This window comes from Lissotriton helveticus, chromosome 2_1 (assembly GCF_964261635.1).
Source record: "Lissotriton helveticus chromosome 2_1, aLisHel1.1, whole genome shotgun sequence".
Taxonomy (NCBI): Eukaryota; Metazoa; Chordata; class Amphibia; order Caudata; family Salamandridae; genus Lissotriton; species Lissotriton helveticus.
The window spans coordinates 938531008-938547321 of record NC_136059.1 but is presented as its reverse complement, the minus strand read 5'-3'; the positions used below and the strand labels follow the sequence as shown (position 1 = coordinate 938547321).

The window sequence follows — 16314 nt, the reverse complement described above, 5'->3', positions numbered from 1 at the left end:
GTGATCTGTGCCAGGGCGGTGTTCCACCGTGAAGTCCATACCCTGTAGGGAGATGGACCACCTCAACAGTTTTGGGTTCTCACCCCTCATTTGCATCAACCATCTGAGGGGCCTGTGGTCCGTCTGAACCCGGAAGTGAGACCCAAACAAGTAGGGTCTTAGCTTCTTCAGCGCCCAGACCACAGCAAATGCTTCTCGCTCTATTGCACTCCACCTACTTTCCCGTGGAAGTAACCTCCTACTGATGAAGGCTACGGGTTGGTCCCAGCCCTCCTCAGTCATCTGTGAGAGAACAGCCCCTACACCATGCTCTGAAGCGTCTGTTTGCACTATGAATTCCTTGGAGAAATCAGGTGCCAGGAGCACGGGCGCCGTGCACATGGCAGTCTTCAGGGTGTCAAAAGCCTTCTGACAGGTGTCAGTCCAAATCACATTCCTGGGCTGCTTCTTAGAAGTCAGTTCTGTCAAGGGGGTCACAATAGTGCCATAGCCCTTGACAAACCTCCTGTAATACCCAGTGAGCCCCAGGAAGGCTCTCACTGCAGTCTGGGTCTTGGGGGGTTCCCAAGCCAGGATGGTCTCAATTTTGGGTTGCAAGGGTGCCACCTTGCCACTCCCCACTTGGTGTCCCAAGTACACCACTGAACCCTGCCCAATCTGGCACTTGCTTGCCTTGATTGTGAGGCCTGCCTTGCGCAGCGCCATCAACACTTCCCAGAGGTGCCGCAGGTGTTCTGGCCAGGTGCCACTGAACACTGCGATGTCATCCAGGTAGGCGGCACTGAACTCATCCAGCCCGACCAACACCTGGTTGACCAACCTCTGAAAGGTGGCAGGGGCATTCTTCATCCCAAATGGCATAACCCGGAACTGGAAATGCCCATCTGGTGTGGAGAATGCTGACCTCTCCTTTGCCCCATCGGTCAAGGCGATCTGCCAGTACCCAGACGTTAAATCAAACGTGCTGAGGAACCGGGCAGCCCCTAGCCGATCAATGAGCTCATCAGCTCTGGGGATAGGGTGCGCGTCAGTCTTGGTGACTGAATTGAGTCCTCTGTAGTCCACACAGAACCGGAGTTCAGGTGTGGCTCCCGGCGCAGCAGCCTTTGGGACCAAGACCACGGGGCTGGACCAAGGACTGCTGGAAGACTCAACCACCCTAAGAGCAAGCATCTTGGAGACCTCCTCCTTGATGCAGGCCCGGACCCTGTCAGTTACCCTGTAAGCCTTATGCTTCACAGGTAAGCTGTCTCCTGTGTCCACATCATGGACGCACCAATCTGTGACACTAGGAACCAGGGAGAACAGGTCTGGAAACTGCCCCAGCAACTGGCGGCAGTCTTCCTGTTGCTCAGGGGTCAGGGTGGGTGAGAGGTTAACTCCATCCACTGACCCATCTTTCTCACAGGCCACTAAGAGGTCAGGAAGAGGCTCAGACTCCTCTTCCATTCCATCATCAGTGGCCAACAGCATGCCCACTTCGGACCTTTTCAAGTGGGGCTTGAGGCGGTTGACATGTAAGACCCTTAAAGGATTCCTGGGCGTCTTCATGTCCACCAAGTATGTCACTGAGCTCTTGCGCTCCACAACCTCAAATGGGCCTGTCCACTTATCCTGAAGTGCACAGGGTTCCACTGGGGCCAAGACATACACCTCCTGTCCAGGCTGAAGCTCTACCAGAGTGGCATTCTGGTCGTACCACCGCTTCATCTCCTCCTGGCTTGCTTCCAGATTTGCCTCAGCAAGTTGTCTGAAGCGCCTGGTTTGGTTTCTGAAGGCCAGCATGTAGCTATATACATTCTGGGGAGGTTTCCTGGGAGATTGCTCCCAGCCTTCCTTTACCAAACTCAGTGGTCCTCTCACGGGGTGGCCATACAGCAGCTCAAAGGGGCTGAACCCTAGAGACTTCTGTGGCACCTCGCGGTATGCAAAGAGCAGGCATGGTAAGAGGACGTCCCACTTACGCCTCATTGGACCTTCCAGGCCCATGATCATGCCCTTCAGGGTTCGGTTGAATCTTTCAACCAACCCATTTCCTTGTGGATGGTAAGGTGTGGTGAACTTGTAGGTTACACCACACTCTTGCCAAAGGGACTTCATATACTTGGATATAAAGTTGGTCCCCCTGTCGCTCACCACCTCTAGAGGGAACCCCACTCTGGAGAAAATTCCCATTAGTGCACGCCCCACCACGGGGGCCGTCACTGTCCTCAGAGGGATGGCTTCAGGGTACCGGGTGGCATGATCCACCAAGACCAGGATGAACCTGTTGCCCATGGCTGTCTTGGGGTCCAGAGGCCCAACAATATCAATACCCACTCGTTGGAATGGCGTACTGACCACAGGGAAGGGTTGGAGGGGAGCCTTGTTCTTCCCTCCGCTCTTCCCACTTGCCTGGCAAGTTGGACAGGTCCTACAATGAGCATCTGAGCTCTTGTGCATTTGGGGCCAGTAGAAGTGGGTGACAAGCCTGTCATAGGTCTTGTCCATCCCCAAATGTCCTGCTAAAGGCACATCATGAGCCAGTCCCAGTAGGAAGGCTCTGAACTTCTGGGGTACCACCAGCACACGGGCTGACCCAGGTTCAGCAGCCTTAGGCTCTGAGTACAGGAGGTCATTCTCCCAGTACACATAATGTGTTTTGGCCTGAACACCATTGGCCTGGTCTGCAGCCTGCTGCCGCATACCCACGAGAGAAGGGCATTCTTTCTGCTCCCTGCAGAATTCCTCCCTGGAGGGGCCTCCTTCTTGCTGCCAATGGGTCAGCTCAGGCAGGTCCCCCAGTTCGGCAATCTGTTCCCCAGTAGGCTCCAGGGCATCCCCCTCAAGGTCTGCTTCCTCCTGGACCGTGGGAACTTCAGGGGCCGGTTTCCCGCGCGCCCTGCGCCTTCTCCCTAAGGCCGGTTCCTGGGCCTCTCCGTCAGGCCCCAGGACCTCTTGATCACCCCTACTGGCTGCCATTGACCGGGTGGTCACGCACGCCCAGTCAGGTAGACCCACCATCTTCAGGTGAGTCGTCTTCTCCACCTTTTCCCAAGGGGAGTCCTCCAAGTCATTCCCTAGCAAACAGTCAACAGGCATGGTTTTCCTCACACAGACCTGCAGAGTACCAGAGACCCCCCCCCACTCGAAGGGAACTTGAGCCATCGGACACTGACTCTCTGAATTGTCAGCGTTGACAACCCTACAGTAGGCATGGGGTACAACCTGCTCTTGAGACACCAGGTGATGCCTCACTGCAGTCACACTGGCTCCTGTGTCTCTAAGAGCCTCAGCTTTCTTACCATTGATGGTAACCACCTGCCCATATTTTTTAGTGTTAGAGGGCAGGTAGCTTGTAGGGACCATCTCACTGTCTCCTAGTGAGACTAGGGTCATCTGAACAGGATCTCCACCCCCCGGGACCATCACTTCTTCTCCTAAGTGAACACTGGTCACTTGTCGGGGCGGAGCACCAGTGGGTGCTGGTTTTCCAAACAGGCGACACTTGGGGTCACTGGCTATGTGCCCCGGGTCACCACATTTGTAACAATTGAAGGGCCCCTTTGGAACAGGTCGACCTGTCGGGGCCCCATTCTGCTTAGGGGGTGGGGGAGGCTGAGAACCTTTCTGCTGGTCCCCTTGGGGATTACTTTGGGGGCCTTTTTGGAACCCTTTCTGTTTTCCCTTGTCCCCCCCACTCTTCTGCTGGGGACCCTGCCCACCCTTGGCGGAGTCTCCCACTGGACCCTTGTGGACCCTGGTGCTGAGCCAGCGGTCCGCCTCCTCAGCAAGTTTCCTCGGGTTGGACAACTTGCTATCAATCAGGTGCTGGCGTAACTCAGGAAAACATTGATCAGACAAGTGCTCCCATGCAATTAAATCAAAGAGACCTTGAAAATCATTCACTTTGTTACCCTTCACCCAACCATCCAGTGCTCTGCAAAAAAAAGTCACAAACTCCACATACGTATTCCCAGGCCGCTTATTACACCCCCTAAACTTCTGCCTATACATTTCAGGGGTAAGCCCATACCTGGTCATTAAAGCTTCTTTCATATGGGGATAGGATCTCTGGTCTTCAGTGGGCAAATCTAGCAGGGTGTCCCTTCCTTCGCTAAGGAACCTTCCCCATAACCCCGCTCCCCAATCCTTCTCAGGGACCCGGTGGGAAAGCATGGCTACCTCATATGCCCTAAACCACTGTCCTATGTCATCCCCCTTAAAGAACTCTTTAACTACATCTTTGGGGATGTGCACTCTTGACTCTACCTGCACCGGCGTTGTGCTGCCACCAGAGGGAGGACGATCCAAGGCTTTCTCTTTTAGACTCATCTCCCTCATTTTCATATCAAACTCAAACTGGAGTTTTCTTTCTTCCAGAGCCATTTTTTTGCTTTCAAGCTCCATTTGGCCCTTCAAATTCAATTCTGCCATCTTGATCTCATGATCCCTGGTTGCCTGTCTGTCTGCCAGCTCCTCTGGCGACAGGCCTCTGCCAAAGCTAAGAACGCTGTCTGGTTTTTCCAGACCCACTGGATCCACAGGTGCATTCTGATCCTCAGGTGCCTTCCTAGATTCAATCCAGGCTCTCATGGCCTTGTAGAACTCAGGTTTGTTTCTGCATCCTGCGTGTGGAACCTTGAGTTTCCTGCAAAAATAACTCAACTGCTTCTTTGTGTAGTCATCCAGCTTTGATGCGTCCCATTCTAGCCCCTGCGCACTAGAGGCTATGGACTCTCCTCCATCAATGCTGTTTGTGCCAGGCATGTTTGCAACACTAGGGATCTTCTTCTTTAGCAAAATCAAAAAATCAAAAGTCTGTGGCTAAGTTACTGGACTGTAATCACTATGCAAGGGTCAGTAGCTAAGGTAAAACACTGCAAATGTAAATTCGCGAATCCTCACCGCTGCGTCCAATGTAGGAAGGGGGAGTCTCTGGTTGGCGCAGTGCAACACTGGCGACAAGCAGGGCCTCTCTCTTCCTCGTCAGGGCTGAGGGTTACCTTCAAGACAACCTCTGCTTACCCTCTAGGTAGTGTGGCTTAAGCAGTCTTAGGCTAATCTCTGGGGCATGTAGGGTTAAACATTTGCAATATTACACCATCACAACCAACCCACCACACAATGACACCAAACTGTATTTGTGAAAATATATCTCTTTATATAAATCTCAAGCAGGCTTGTAAATACAGTCTTGGTTACTTTTCAAAGCAGGTTCCAGTTACTCTTTTATCAATGTCACAGTTCTTTCTTTAGGGTTTCTTACAAATAGTTCTTATTCGGCTTATTTCCCCAAAACCGGGGATTCCAGGCTCCTCACGATACTTTTCTCCTTTCTGATTGTTAACCAGGATTCCCCCAGCGGCCCGTGGCCTCTCTGTGCCCCTTCGTTACTCCGTGATCAACATACGGGCCCGGTCGGCCTCCTCTCACGCTTCTGGCGGGGAGCGGCGGCCGGGGAATCAGTGCCTGCCTCGCCGGGCGGCGGCGCGGCTGACAGGGGGAGAGAGCGGGGGCCCTGGGAGCGCTCCACACGCAGCTCCGAGGCTGGGCGGACAGAGGGAGAGAAACAGTACCTTCGCTGGGGAGTCGGCTGGGCGCAGGTCAGCGCTGTAGTCCGCGTTGCGTTGTCTTCCGTCCGAGGTCAGGAGCGAGCGGCGGCTCGGCTCTGGCTCGGGGGTTGGCGGTGCGGCGCGGGCCGGGCTGCTCTGGACAAGCGCCTCCGGATTTCCTGACGGGAGGGCACACACAGAGGGCGGTGATCCTCGGGGCAGGCCTCTTTGGTTCCAGGCGACGATCAGGCACCCCACGCAACAGCTGTGTCAGCGGCGGCGCGTTCAGGGGCACAAGACTCGAAGGGGTGCAAGCAGGCACCGGGCGCCACCCTCTCTTTACGATGCGAGCTGCCGCTCGGGGCCAGTCACGGTGTTTAGATCAGCCGGGCTGGTCCTCACGTTGCTTCTGGGCCAGGCAGGCGGCAGTTACTTTGTTCAGAGCGTGGGCAGCTCCCAGAGTGGTGCTAGAAAGCGCGATTATCAGAGCGCGCTCTGCTTTTCCTGGAGAGGCTCGCAAAAGGGAATCAGCGTCTTGTAGGGGTTCCGCTGTCAGGGGGTAGCGCTCACTGTTCCTGGAGCGCTGGTCAGGGGGCAAGTTCACAGGCAAGCCCTTGGAGATCTTTAGCAGAGTTTGGCACAAAGTTCAATAAAAGCAAAAGTCTCTTGTAGTCTCTTCTTTTCCTCTCCTTTGGCAGCAAGGCACCAGACACAGGCCAGAGTCAGCACTCCTCCTTGTAGTCCTTCCAGGTCCTTCTCTTCGGGCAGAGTTTCTTCTGTAGCGCAAACAGGATCTAATTTACAAGGAGCAGGGCTCCTACTTTTATACCCAGTTTCTTTTGTTCTAGCAAGCCAGGGGGGCCTCTGCATAACTGCTCCAGTCTCTGAGTACTTGTTGTGGGCACTTATGACTTCTGCATTCAGTGTGAGGGCAGGCACATCAGCCGCTCCCCAGGGGGGCGGAGCCGGCATTGAGAGGGCAGGAGTGGCCTGAGCACTTTGTTTACAAGCTTCGGTCCTTCCTGGGCCAGGTGCAGGCTGAGTCATCAGTCGCTCCCCAGGAGGGCGGAGCCAGCATTGTGGTGGCAGGGGCACAGCCTGATGCATCATTCAGGGGAAACTCCCACCACCCATTAAGGGGTCCTCCTGCTAATCACTACCTGTCAACTCCCAGCCCTGTCACTCACACACACCAGACAGTCAGATCCACATCCAGGCAGAGGCGGGCTGAAATGGTTAGGCAAGCAAATGCTAACTTTCTAAAAGTAGCATTTGCAAACACAGGATATTAAAATAAACTTTACTAAAAGAAGTATCTTATTATTCTGAGTCCAGGCATACTAAACACGAATTCCTACCAGGTTCCCTGAGCCTGCTGGGATTATAGAGTGTAATAATTCCAGCAGCCCATCTGGCCTAGAAGGGAACAGGTAGCCTTACAATAGTGAAAAACGAATTTGGTAGTAATTCACTATTAGAACATGCCACACACATCAGGGCATGTTCTACCTTACACTACAATGCACCCTGCCCTCAGGCCTACTATAGGGGTGACTAATATGAAGTTAAGGGAAGGTTCAGGGGCTGGCAAGTGTGTGCACTTGCCCAGCCAGGGTGACAGTACCAGACTGCACGCAGGTTCTGCAATGGCAGACCCTAGACACATTTTAAGGCTGCTTCTGTGGGTGGCGCAACCAGCGCTGCAGGCCCACTAGCAGTATTGGCATTCACAAGCCCTGGCACTCCTAGTGCACCTTACTAGGGACTAACAGTGAATCCAATGAACCAATCATGGACATCAATCACATGTACACTTTACAGTAGGGAGCACTTGCACTGCGGCACGGGTTGGCCGTGGCGCAGTGCCCTGAGTAGCAGACACCATCAAAACATTGGAGGCACAACAGCAAAAAGTGGAAGGGAAACTCACGCCAAGGTGCCAGGTCTAACAGATGGACACCACACAAGAGGTCAAGTTCTTAAGCTTTTATAGCTAGTAAAAGGTTGCGGGTTTTTGGTAGTATGTACAAGCAGATCGAGGGATCTGTAAAGTCTTGTAAAGAGGGGTAAGGTAGCGGGACAGTCTTACTTTGGGCGGAGGACGGGATACCCTACGCACAGCTCTCAATCCTCGAGCCGGGGGGTTCCGAGAGGTCGAGCCGCGGCAGTGTCAGCAGGCTAACAGATGGTTCAGCAAGGTAGGCCGCGGCAGCGCCAGCAGGCTCTCGGAAGGTTCAGCAAGGTAGGCCGCGGCAGCGCCAGCAGGCTCTCGGATGTTTCAGCAAGGTAGGCCGCGGCAGCGCCAGCAGGCTCTCGGAAGGTTCAGCAAGGTAGGCCGCGGCAGCGCCAGCAGGCTCTCGGATGTTTCAGCAAGGTAGGCCGCGGCAGCGCCAGCAGGCTCTCAGATGTTTCAGCAAGGTAGGCCGCGGCAGCGCCAGCAGGCTCTCGGAAGGTTCAGCAAGGTAGGCCACGGCAGCGCCAGCAGGCTCTCGGATGTTTCAGCAAGGTAGGCCGCGGCAGCGCCAGCAGGCTCTCGGAAAGTCGTCGGGTTACGGATGAGTTCGTCTGGTGTCGGCTGTGACAGCGTCAGCAGGGCTTCCAGTCCAGGATACAACTGGCGTCCTACTCCGGGGCGGGCCCAGATATAGGACGGAGGTCCTTTGATGTCCGGACCCTCGTGCCTGGGGGCCAGAGGGGCCGAGATGATGGTGTCCAGACACCCAGCAGGGGGCTGGAGCCAGCGCCCAGGGAGGCCGGAGGGCGATCGATACCAGGCGTCCGGGGACGGCTGGGGGGCCATCGAAACTCCTCTCCCTCCGGGATCTGTCGAGTGGCCACTCGACCACCTGGGTGGATCTTGGTGCCTCGATGTCTGGGCTTCGCTGGGGCCGAGGCTGGGGCCAAGGCACGCGGTCGTGACGTGGTAGGCCCAAGATGGAGTCGGGCCCGGCCTCGTGCTTAGGTCGTGAGGGGCCTACGCTGGGGCCAGGCCGATGATGGGGGTCCGGGATGGTAGCCGGATCGGTGGTGTTGGGGCGTGCAGGTTCGGGCAGAATGGGCCGCCCGAGGTCCGGAGGAGGGCTGGTGCCGTCCGGGGCCTGCCATGCGGGAGGGGTAGGACCACGCCATGAGGCCGGGTCCAACACGCGTCCCCCCCAGCTGAAGGCAGGGGAGAGTCACCCATTTTCTTGGGGATTCTCCTCGCCGAGGCGGAAGAATCTGGACAGGCCGTCGGCATTGGCGTGGTCGTTGCCGGGGCGATGCTCCACAGTGAAATCCATCCCCTGTAGAGAGATGGACCAGCGCAGCAGTTTCGGGTTTTCTCCCCGCATCTGCATCAACCAACGCAGGGGCTGGTGGTCGGTCTGGACTCGGAAGTGGGTGCCGATTAGGTAGGGCCGGAGCTTCTTGAGTGCCCACACCACGGCAAAGGCTTCCCTCTCGATGGTGCTCCACCGCTGTTCTCTTGCCAGGAGGCGTCGGCTGATGAAGGCCACAGGCCGGTCGATTCCTTCGGGGTTAACTTGGGACAGGACCGCCCCGATGCCGTGCTCCGAGGCGTCGGTCTGGACTACAAACTCTCTGCTGTAGTCGGGGGCCTGGAGCACAGGGGCGGTGCACATGGCAGTCTTTAAAGTCTCAAAGGCTGTTTGGCACGCGGGGGTCCAGTGCACCTTCTGGGGTAGTTTCTTTGAGGTCAGTTCTGTGAGGGGCCCCACAAGGCTCCCGTAGTCTTTTATAAATCGCCGATAGTATCCGGTGAGCCCCAGGAAGGCTCGGACGGCGGTCTGGGTGACCGGGGGCTCCCAGGCCCGGATGGCGTCTACCTTTGGTTGGAGGGGAGCTACTTGACCGCTCCCTACTTGGTGTCCTAGATAGGTCACGGACCATTGGCCTATCTGGCATTTGCTGGCCTTGATGGTTAGTCCAGCCCGCCGGAGGGCCGTCAGGACTTCCCAGAGGTGGGACAGGTGCTCATCCCAGTGAAGGCTGTACACCACAATGTCATCGAGATAGGCGGCGCTGTATTCTTCTAGTCCGGCCAGCACCTGATTTACTAGCCTCTGGAAGGTGGCCGGCGCATTTTTCATGCCGAAGGGCATCACTTTGAAGTGATAGTGGCCATCTGGCGTCGAGAAGGCCGATCGTTCTTGTGCACCAGGGGTAAGGCCGATCTGCCAATACCCCGCCGTGAGATCGAAGGTGCTGAGGTATCTGGCGGCCCCGAGGCAGTCCTCGGTAGTCAACACAGAACCGGAGCTCGGGCGCTGCTCCGGGGGAAGCAGCCTTCGGGACCAGGACAACGGGACTGGCCCAGGGACTGTTGGAGGGTTCGACTACCCCCAGGGCCAACATCTTGGCTCCCTCGGATTGGATGCAGGCCCGAACCCAGCCGGGCACTCGAAAAGCTCGTTGTTTCACAGGGGGGCTGTCTCTGGTGTCCACATCGTGGACACACCACCGGGTGACCCCCGGCGTGAGGGAAAACAGATCCGCAAACTGCCCCAGCAGCTTCCGACAGTCTTGTTGCTGCTCTGGGGTCAGGGTAGAGGAGAGCCGGACCCCTTCGAAGGAGCCGTCTTTCTCGGTGGTGCTGAGGAGATCTGGTAGTGGCTCGGAGTCGTCTTCAGCTCCGTCATCGGTCGCCAGCAGCAGGCTCAGTTCGGTGCGTGCAAAGTGCGGCTTGAGCCGGTTAGGGTGTAGAACCCGGAGGGGGTTCCTGGGGGACTCCATGTCTACCAGGTAGGTGACGGGGCTCTTGCGCTCCACCACCTTGAAGGGCCCCGTCCATTTGTCCTGGAGGGCACACGGTTCAACCGGGGACATGACCCAGACTTGCTGGCCCGGCTCGAACTCGATGGACGAGGCGTTCTGGTCATACCAGCGTTTCATCTCCTCCTGACTGGCCTCCAGGTTGGCCTCGGGAAGTTCCCTGAACTTCCGAGTCTGATTGCGGAGTGTCAGGAGGTACCGGTAGACATCCGGTGGGGCATCTCGAACTGCTGTCTCCCAGCCTTCCTTGACCAGGCTAAGGGGGCCTCGAACCGGGTGTCCGTACAAGAGTTCGAACGGGCTGAACCCCAGGGATTTCTGGGGTACCTCTCGGTAGGCGAACAGGAGGCAGGGCAGCAGGACATCCCATTTGCGCCGGAGGGGCTCTTCTAGGCCCTTGATCATTCCCTTCAGTGTCCTGTTAAAGCGTTCCACTAGTCCATTTCCCTGGGGATGATATGGGGTGGTGAACTTATATGCGACCCCGCACTGTTGCCATAGGGACCGCATATGCTTCGAGATGAAGTTGGACCCCCGATCACTCACGACTTCTCGGGGGAAGCCGACTCGGGAGAAGATGCTCATGAGGGCTCGGCCCACCACGGGGGCCATGATTGTTCGGAGAGGGATGGCCTCAGGATAGCGGGTGGCATGGTCCACCAGGACGAGGATGAAACGGTGCCCCTGCGAGGTGCGAGGATCCAGGGGTCCTACGATGTCTATTCCCACTCGCTCGAAGGGGGTGGTTACCACAGGGAACGGCTGGAGCGGGGCTTTGACTTTCCCCCGCTCTTCCCGCTGGCTTGACAGGTCGGGCAGGTCCTGCAGTGGTTCTGTACATCACTGCACATTTTTGGCCAGTAGAAATGGGTCACCAGGCGGCTGTAAGTTTTGTCCTGGCCCAGGTGCCCGGCGAGGGGCACATCATGTGCTAAGTTCAGGAGGAAGTCTCTGAACCGGAGGGGTACAACCAGCACCCGGCCGGCCCCTAGCTCGGCAATCTTCTGCTCACTGTAAAGGAGGTCGTTGTCCCAGTAGACCCAGTGGGACCCCGCGGGGTCTCCAGCGGCTTGCGTAGCGGCTTGCTGTCGCATCCCCTCGAGGGAGGGGCAGGTTTTCTGTTCCTGCCGGAACTGTTCGCGGGTGGGGCCACCTTCTTGGCCCCATTGAGCGAGTTCCGGGAGGCGGTCGATCTCGGTGAGATTTTCGTGGTCGGGCCCTTGGGGGCCGGGCCTGGTGTCGGCGTCCTCGGGGACGACGGGCGGCGGAGGTGCGGGCCCTTCTGGCTCCTCTGTTGGAGCTTCCCCCGTTGGGGCGGAGGCTCGGGCGGACATGGAGCGGGTGGTCGCACAGACCCACTCGGGAAGGCCTAGCATCCCCAGGTGCTCTCTTCGTTCGACGCCAGCCCACGGGGAACTTTCCAGGTCGTTCCCAAGGAGGCAGTCCACGGGGGCATCGTCGCGGACAGTCACTTTCAGCACACCCGACACTCCCCCCCACTCGAAGGGGATGCGGGCCATCTGACACATAGTTTCGGAGTTATCTGCGGATCGGACTGGGCACAGGACGTTAGGAAGGATCTGTTCCGGGGTCACCAGATGGCAGCGGACCGCTGTCACGCTGGCCCCAGTGTCACGGATGGCTTCGGTCCGGCGACCGTTGATGGTGACCCACTGGCGGTACTTCTGGGTGTTGCCGGGGATCGGCCCTCGGGGGATCATGTCGTGAGTACCCAGGCAGGCTAAGGTCATGGCGGCGGGCTCCCACTCGGCCTGCTCGGGGTCGTCGTCCTCTTCCTCCCTTCTTTCTTCACCTAGGGCAGCTGCCGTGATCTGGCGGGCTGGGGGCCCGGTGGTGCCGGGTCGCTGGTTCATCGGGCAGAGGGGGTCATTCGCATAATGCCCCTGTCGCTGGCATCTGTGGCACGTAACGTTCGGGCGGGGCCCCGGCCTGGCTGGGGGGCCCCCTCTCCGGGCCAGGGATGGCGACGTGGAGGTAGGGGATGACCCCTGGGGGGTGTCTCGACCCCGGCTCTGGCCTACTCCGCCACCTCGTGATGGTGTTCCCTGGGGACCCCCGGCCGTAATCTCCCATCATGTTCCGGGGAACTCGGGTGCTGGCCCATCGGTCTGCCTCGACAGCGAGTTTTCGTGGCTCAGTCAATTTGCTGTCGAGGAGGTGCTGCCGGAGTTCGATGAAACAGTTATTGGACAGGTGTTCCCATAGAATGAGGTCGACCAACTGCTGGTAGGTGGTGACCTGGCAGCCCCGAGTCCACCCCTCGAAGGCTCTACTGTAATAGTTCACGTATTCTACCCACATGGTACCGGGGATTTTTTTGCAGTCTCGGAATCGCTGCCGGTACATCTCGGGGGTGAGTCCGTAGCGAGTGAGGAGGGCGGTCTTCATGTGCTCGTACGAGGTCCTCTCGGCATCAGGGAGCTCCAGCAGGGCGTCTCTCCCTTCGTTGATAAACTTCCCCCACAGGCCGGCACCCCAGTCCCTGAGGGGTACTCGATGGGCGGCCATGGCGACCTCGTAAGCTTTGAACCACTGCTGGATGTCGTCGTTCTTATAGTACTCTTTGATGACATCCTTGGGTATGTGCACCTTCGTGTCCACCGGGGGAGGTGAGGTCTTACTCCCGGAGGTGGTAGTCTCGCCTGCCTTGGCTTTAAATTCTAGTTCTTTGAGGACGCGCTCGTGCTCGAGCATGAGTTTCTTCTCCTCGAGGTCTCTTTGTCTTCGCTTTTCTTCCAGGTCTCCTTCTAGCCGTAGCTGCTCGAGGGCTAGCTTCCTTTCTGCCAGTTGGATCTCTCCTTCTTGCCTGAGTCGAACGAGCTCCAATTCGTGGAGCCGGTTCTTCTCTCGTTCTCTGGCATCTTCGTGGGAGAGGCCCGTGTCTGGGTTCGCGGGTCTCCCTCCCGCTGGGTTAGTCGCAGCCTCCGTGCCTCCGTTCGGGCCCGGGTTATCTTCCCTCGGGGGTGGCGCCTCGCCGGCGTCCACCCAGGCCTGCAGGGCCGATTTAAAGTCTTCTTTAGTACTTAAGCCAGTGGTAGCGATGCCTAGATCTTTGCAGAATTGCTTCAGCTCCTTGTGACTGTAGTCTTCCATTTTCTCCTTCTGGAATTCTGTGCTCATGGTCGCAGTGGGTTTTTGTGGGTAGCGAGTGAATCACTCTCTGTACGATCTGCGTGGGCTCGGATCCCAGCGCTTGCCACCAATGTTAGAAAGGCGACCCCGGGGGAGGCAGAAGATGTCTGACTGACCACCCCTAGGTCCACCTCTCCGTCGAGAAGTAGCCGAGCGTTTACTGAGAGGCCTCCTGAATGAGGGTCCTCTCCTAGGATCGTACAGCAGAGTAATCACAACACTACAGATGGACACCACACAAGAGGTCAAGTTCTTAAGCTTTTATAGCTAGTAAAAGGTTGCGGGTTTTTGGTAGTATGTACAAGCAGATCGAGGGATCTGTAAAGTCTCGTAAAGAGGGGTAAGGTAGCGGGACAGTCTTACTCTGGGCGGAGGACGGGATACCCTACGCACAGCTCTCAATCCTCGAGCCGGGGGGTTCCGAGAGGTCGAGCCGCGGCAGCGCCAGCAGGCTAACAGATGGTTCAGCAAGGTAGGCCGCGGCAGCGCCAGCAGGCTCTCGGAAGGTTCAGCAAGGTAGGCCGCGGCAGCGCCAGCAGGCTCTCGGATGTTTCAGCAAGGTAGGCCGCGGCAGCGCCAGCAGGCTCTCGGAAGGTTCAGCAAGGTAGGCCGCGGCAGCGCCAGCAGGCTCTCGGATGTTTCAGCAAGGTAGGCCGCGGCAGCGCCAGCAGGCTCTCAGATGTTTCAGCAAGGTAGGCCGCGGCAGCGCCAGCAGGCTCTCGGAAGGTTCAGCAAGGTAGGCCGCGGCAGCGCCAGCAGGCTCTCGGATGTTTCAGCAAGGTAGGCCGCGGCAGCGCCAGCAGGCTCTCGGAAGGTTCAGCAAGGTAGGCCGCGGCAGCGCCAGCAGGCTCTCGGAAAGTCGTCGGGTTACGGATGAGTTTGTCTGGTGTCGGCCGTGACAGCGTCAGCAGGGCTTCCAGTCCAGGATACAACTGGCGTCCTACTCCGGGGCGGGCCCAGATATAGGACGGAGGTCCTTTGATGTCTGGACCCTTGCGCCTGGGGGCCAGAGGGGCCGAGATGATGGTGTCCAGACACCCAGCAGGGGGCTGGAGCCAGCGCCCAGGGAGGCCGGAGGGCGATCGATACCAGGCGTCCGGGGACGGCTGGGGGGCCATCGAAACTCCTCTCCCTCCGGGATCTGTCGAGTGGCCACTCGACCACCTGGGTGGATCTTGGTGCCTCGATGTCTGGGCTTCGCTGGGGCCGAGGCTGGGGCCGAGGCCACGCGGTCGTGACGTGGTGGGCCCAAGATGGAGTCGGGCCCGGCCTCGTGCTTAGGTCGTGAGGGGCCTACGCTGGGGCCAGGCCGATGATGGGGGTCCGGGATGGTAGCCGGATCGGTGGTGTTGGGGCGTGCAGGGTCGGGCAGAATGGGCCGCCCGAGGTCCGGAGGAGGGCTGGTGCCGTCCGGGGCCCGCCATGCGGGAGGGGTAGGACCACGCCATGAGGCCGGGTCCAACAGTTTGGCCCTGGTGAAAGGGTGCACTGATGGCTGGTGTTATGTTGTTGTGTGTGTGTTTGTGTGTGTGTTTCTGTTTGTAGTGGTGAGTCTGTGGGGGTGAGTCTGTGGGGGTGAGTCTCTGGGGGTGAGTCTGTGGTAGTGAGTGTGTTGTGGTGAGTGGTGATGAGTGTGTAGTTGTGAGAGAGTGGTGTGTGTGTGGTGTGTGTGTGTTATGTGTGTTTCGTGTATGATTGTGTGGTGCGTATATGGTGTGACATGCTGTTTTCAGTATTCGACTTAACTATGTCTATAGATTGTTCTAACAACACACTGATATAAGGCATAAGACAACAAATGTTTAGTTTTAAAAACATGTGAAGTTACAGAAAGTAGAAAAAACAGACTCTCAAACACTCTTGGCCTCATAAAAGTGAAGAGGACATCTGTTTTCTGTTAATTACTTCTAATCTCGTCTTGTCAGAGTAGTGTCACATTCCTGCCCTCTTCCCTGGCCTCATGCTTCATGGAGACGGGAAAACAGATTCGAAGCTTTGTTTTCCCACTAACACAAGGACCCATTTAAAAAAAGCATTTACAATGCAATGGTTTCGCCTTTGGAAAAGTTAGAGTTTTTGGCATTGTAAATGACAAAAATTTTATTTATGTGTTGGTTTTGAAAACAGATAAATAAATGGCAGTCATTTACATTGCCATTAGCTTACTCTCTGCAGTCACTCTGCACTCTCTAGCACTCCCTAGCACTCCCTACTCACTCTGCACTCTCTAGCACTCCCTAGAACTCCCTACTCACTCTGCACTCTCTAGCACTCCCTACTCACTCTGCACTCTCTAGCACTCCCTAGCACTCCCTACTCACTCTGCACTCTGCACTCCCTATGCACTCTGCACTCCCTATGCACTCTGCGCTCCCTATGCACTCTGCGCTCCCTATGCACTCTGCGCTCCCTATGCACTCTGCACTCCCTATGCACTCTGCACTCCCTATGCACTCTGCACTCCCTATGCACTCTGCACTCCCTATGCACTCTGCACTCCCTATGCACTCTGCACTCTGCACTCTGCACTCCCTATGCACTCTGCACTCCCTATGCACTCTGCACTCCCTATGCACTCTGCACTCCCTATGCACTCTGCACTCCCTATGCACCCTGCACTCCCTATGCACTCTAAACTCTGCACTCCCTATGCACTCTGCACTCCCTATGCACTCTGCACTCTGCACTCCCTATGCACTCTGCACTCCCTATGCACTCTGCACTCCCTATGCACTCTAAACTCTGCACTCCCTATGCACTCTGCACTCCCTATGCACTCTGCACTCTGCACTCCCTATGCACTCTGCACTCCCTATGCACTCTCTATGCACTCTGCGCTCCCTATGCACTCTGC

General features: G+C 57.2%; 1 protein-coding gene across 1 annotated transcript in view; it reads right to left on the bottom strand.

The window, feature by feature from the left end:
- The window catches only part of SLC35D2 (solute carrier family 35 member D2), a 389027-nt gene that overhangs the window by 73962 nt on the left and 298751 nt on the right, over nucleotides 1-16314 (bottom strand). The window lies entirely within an intron of this gene.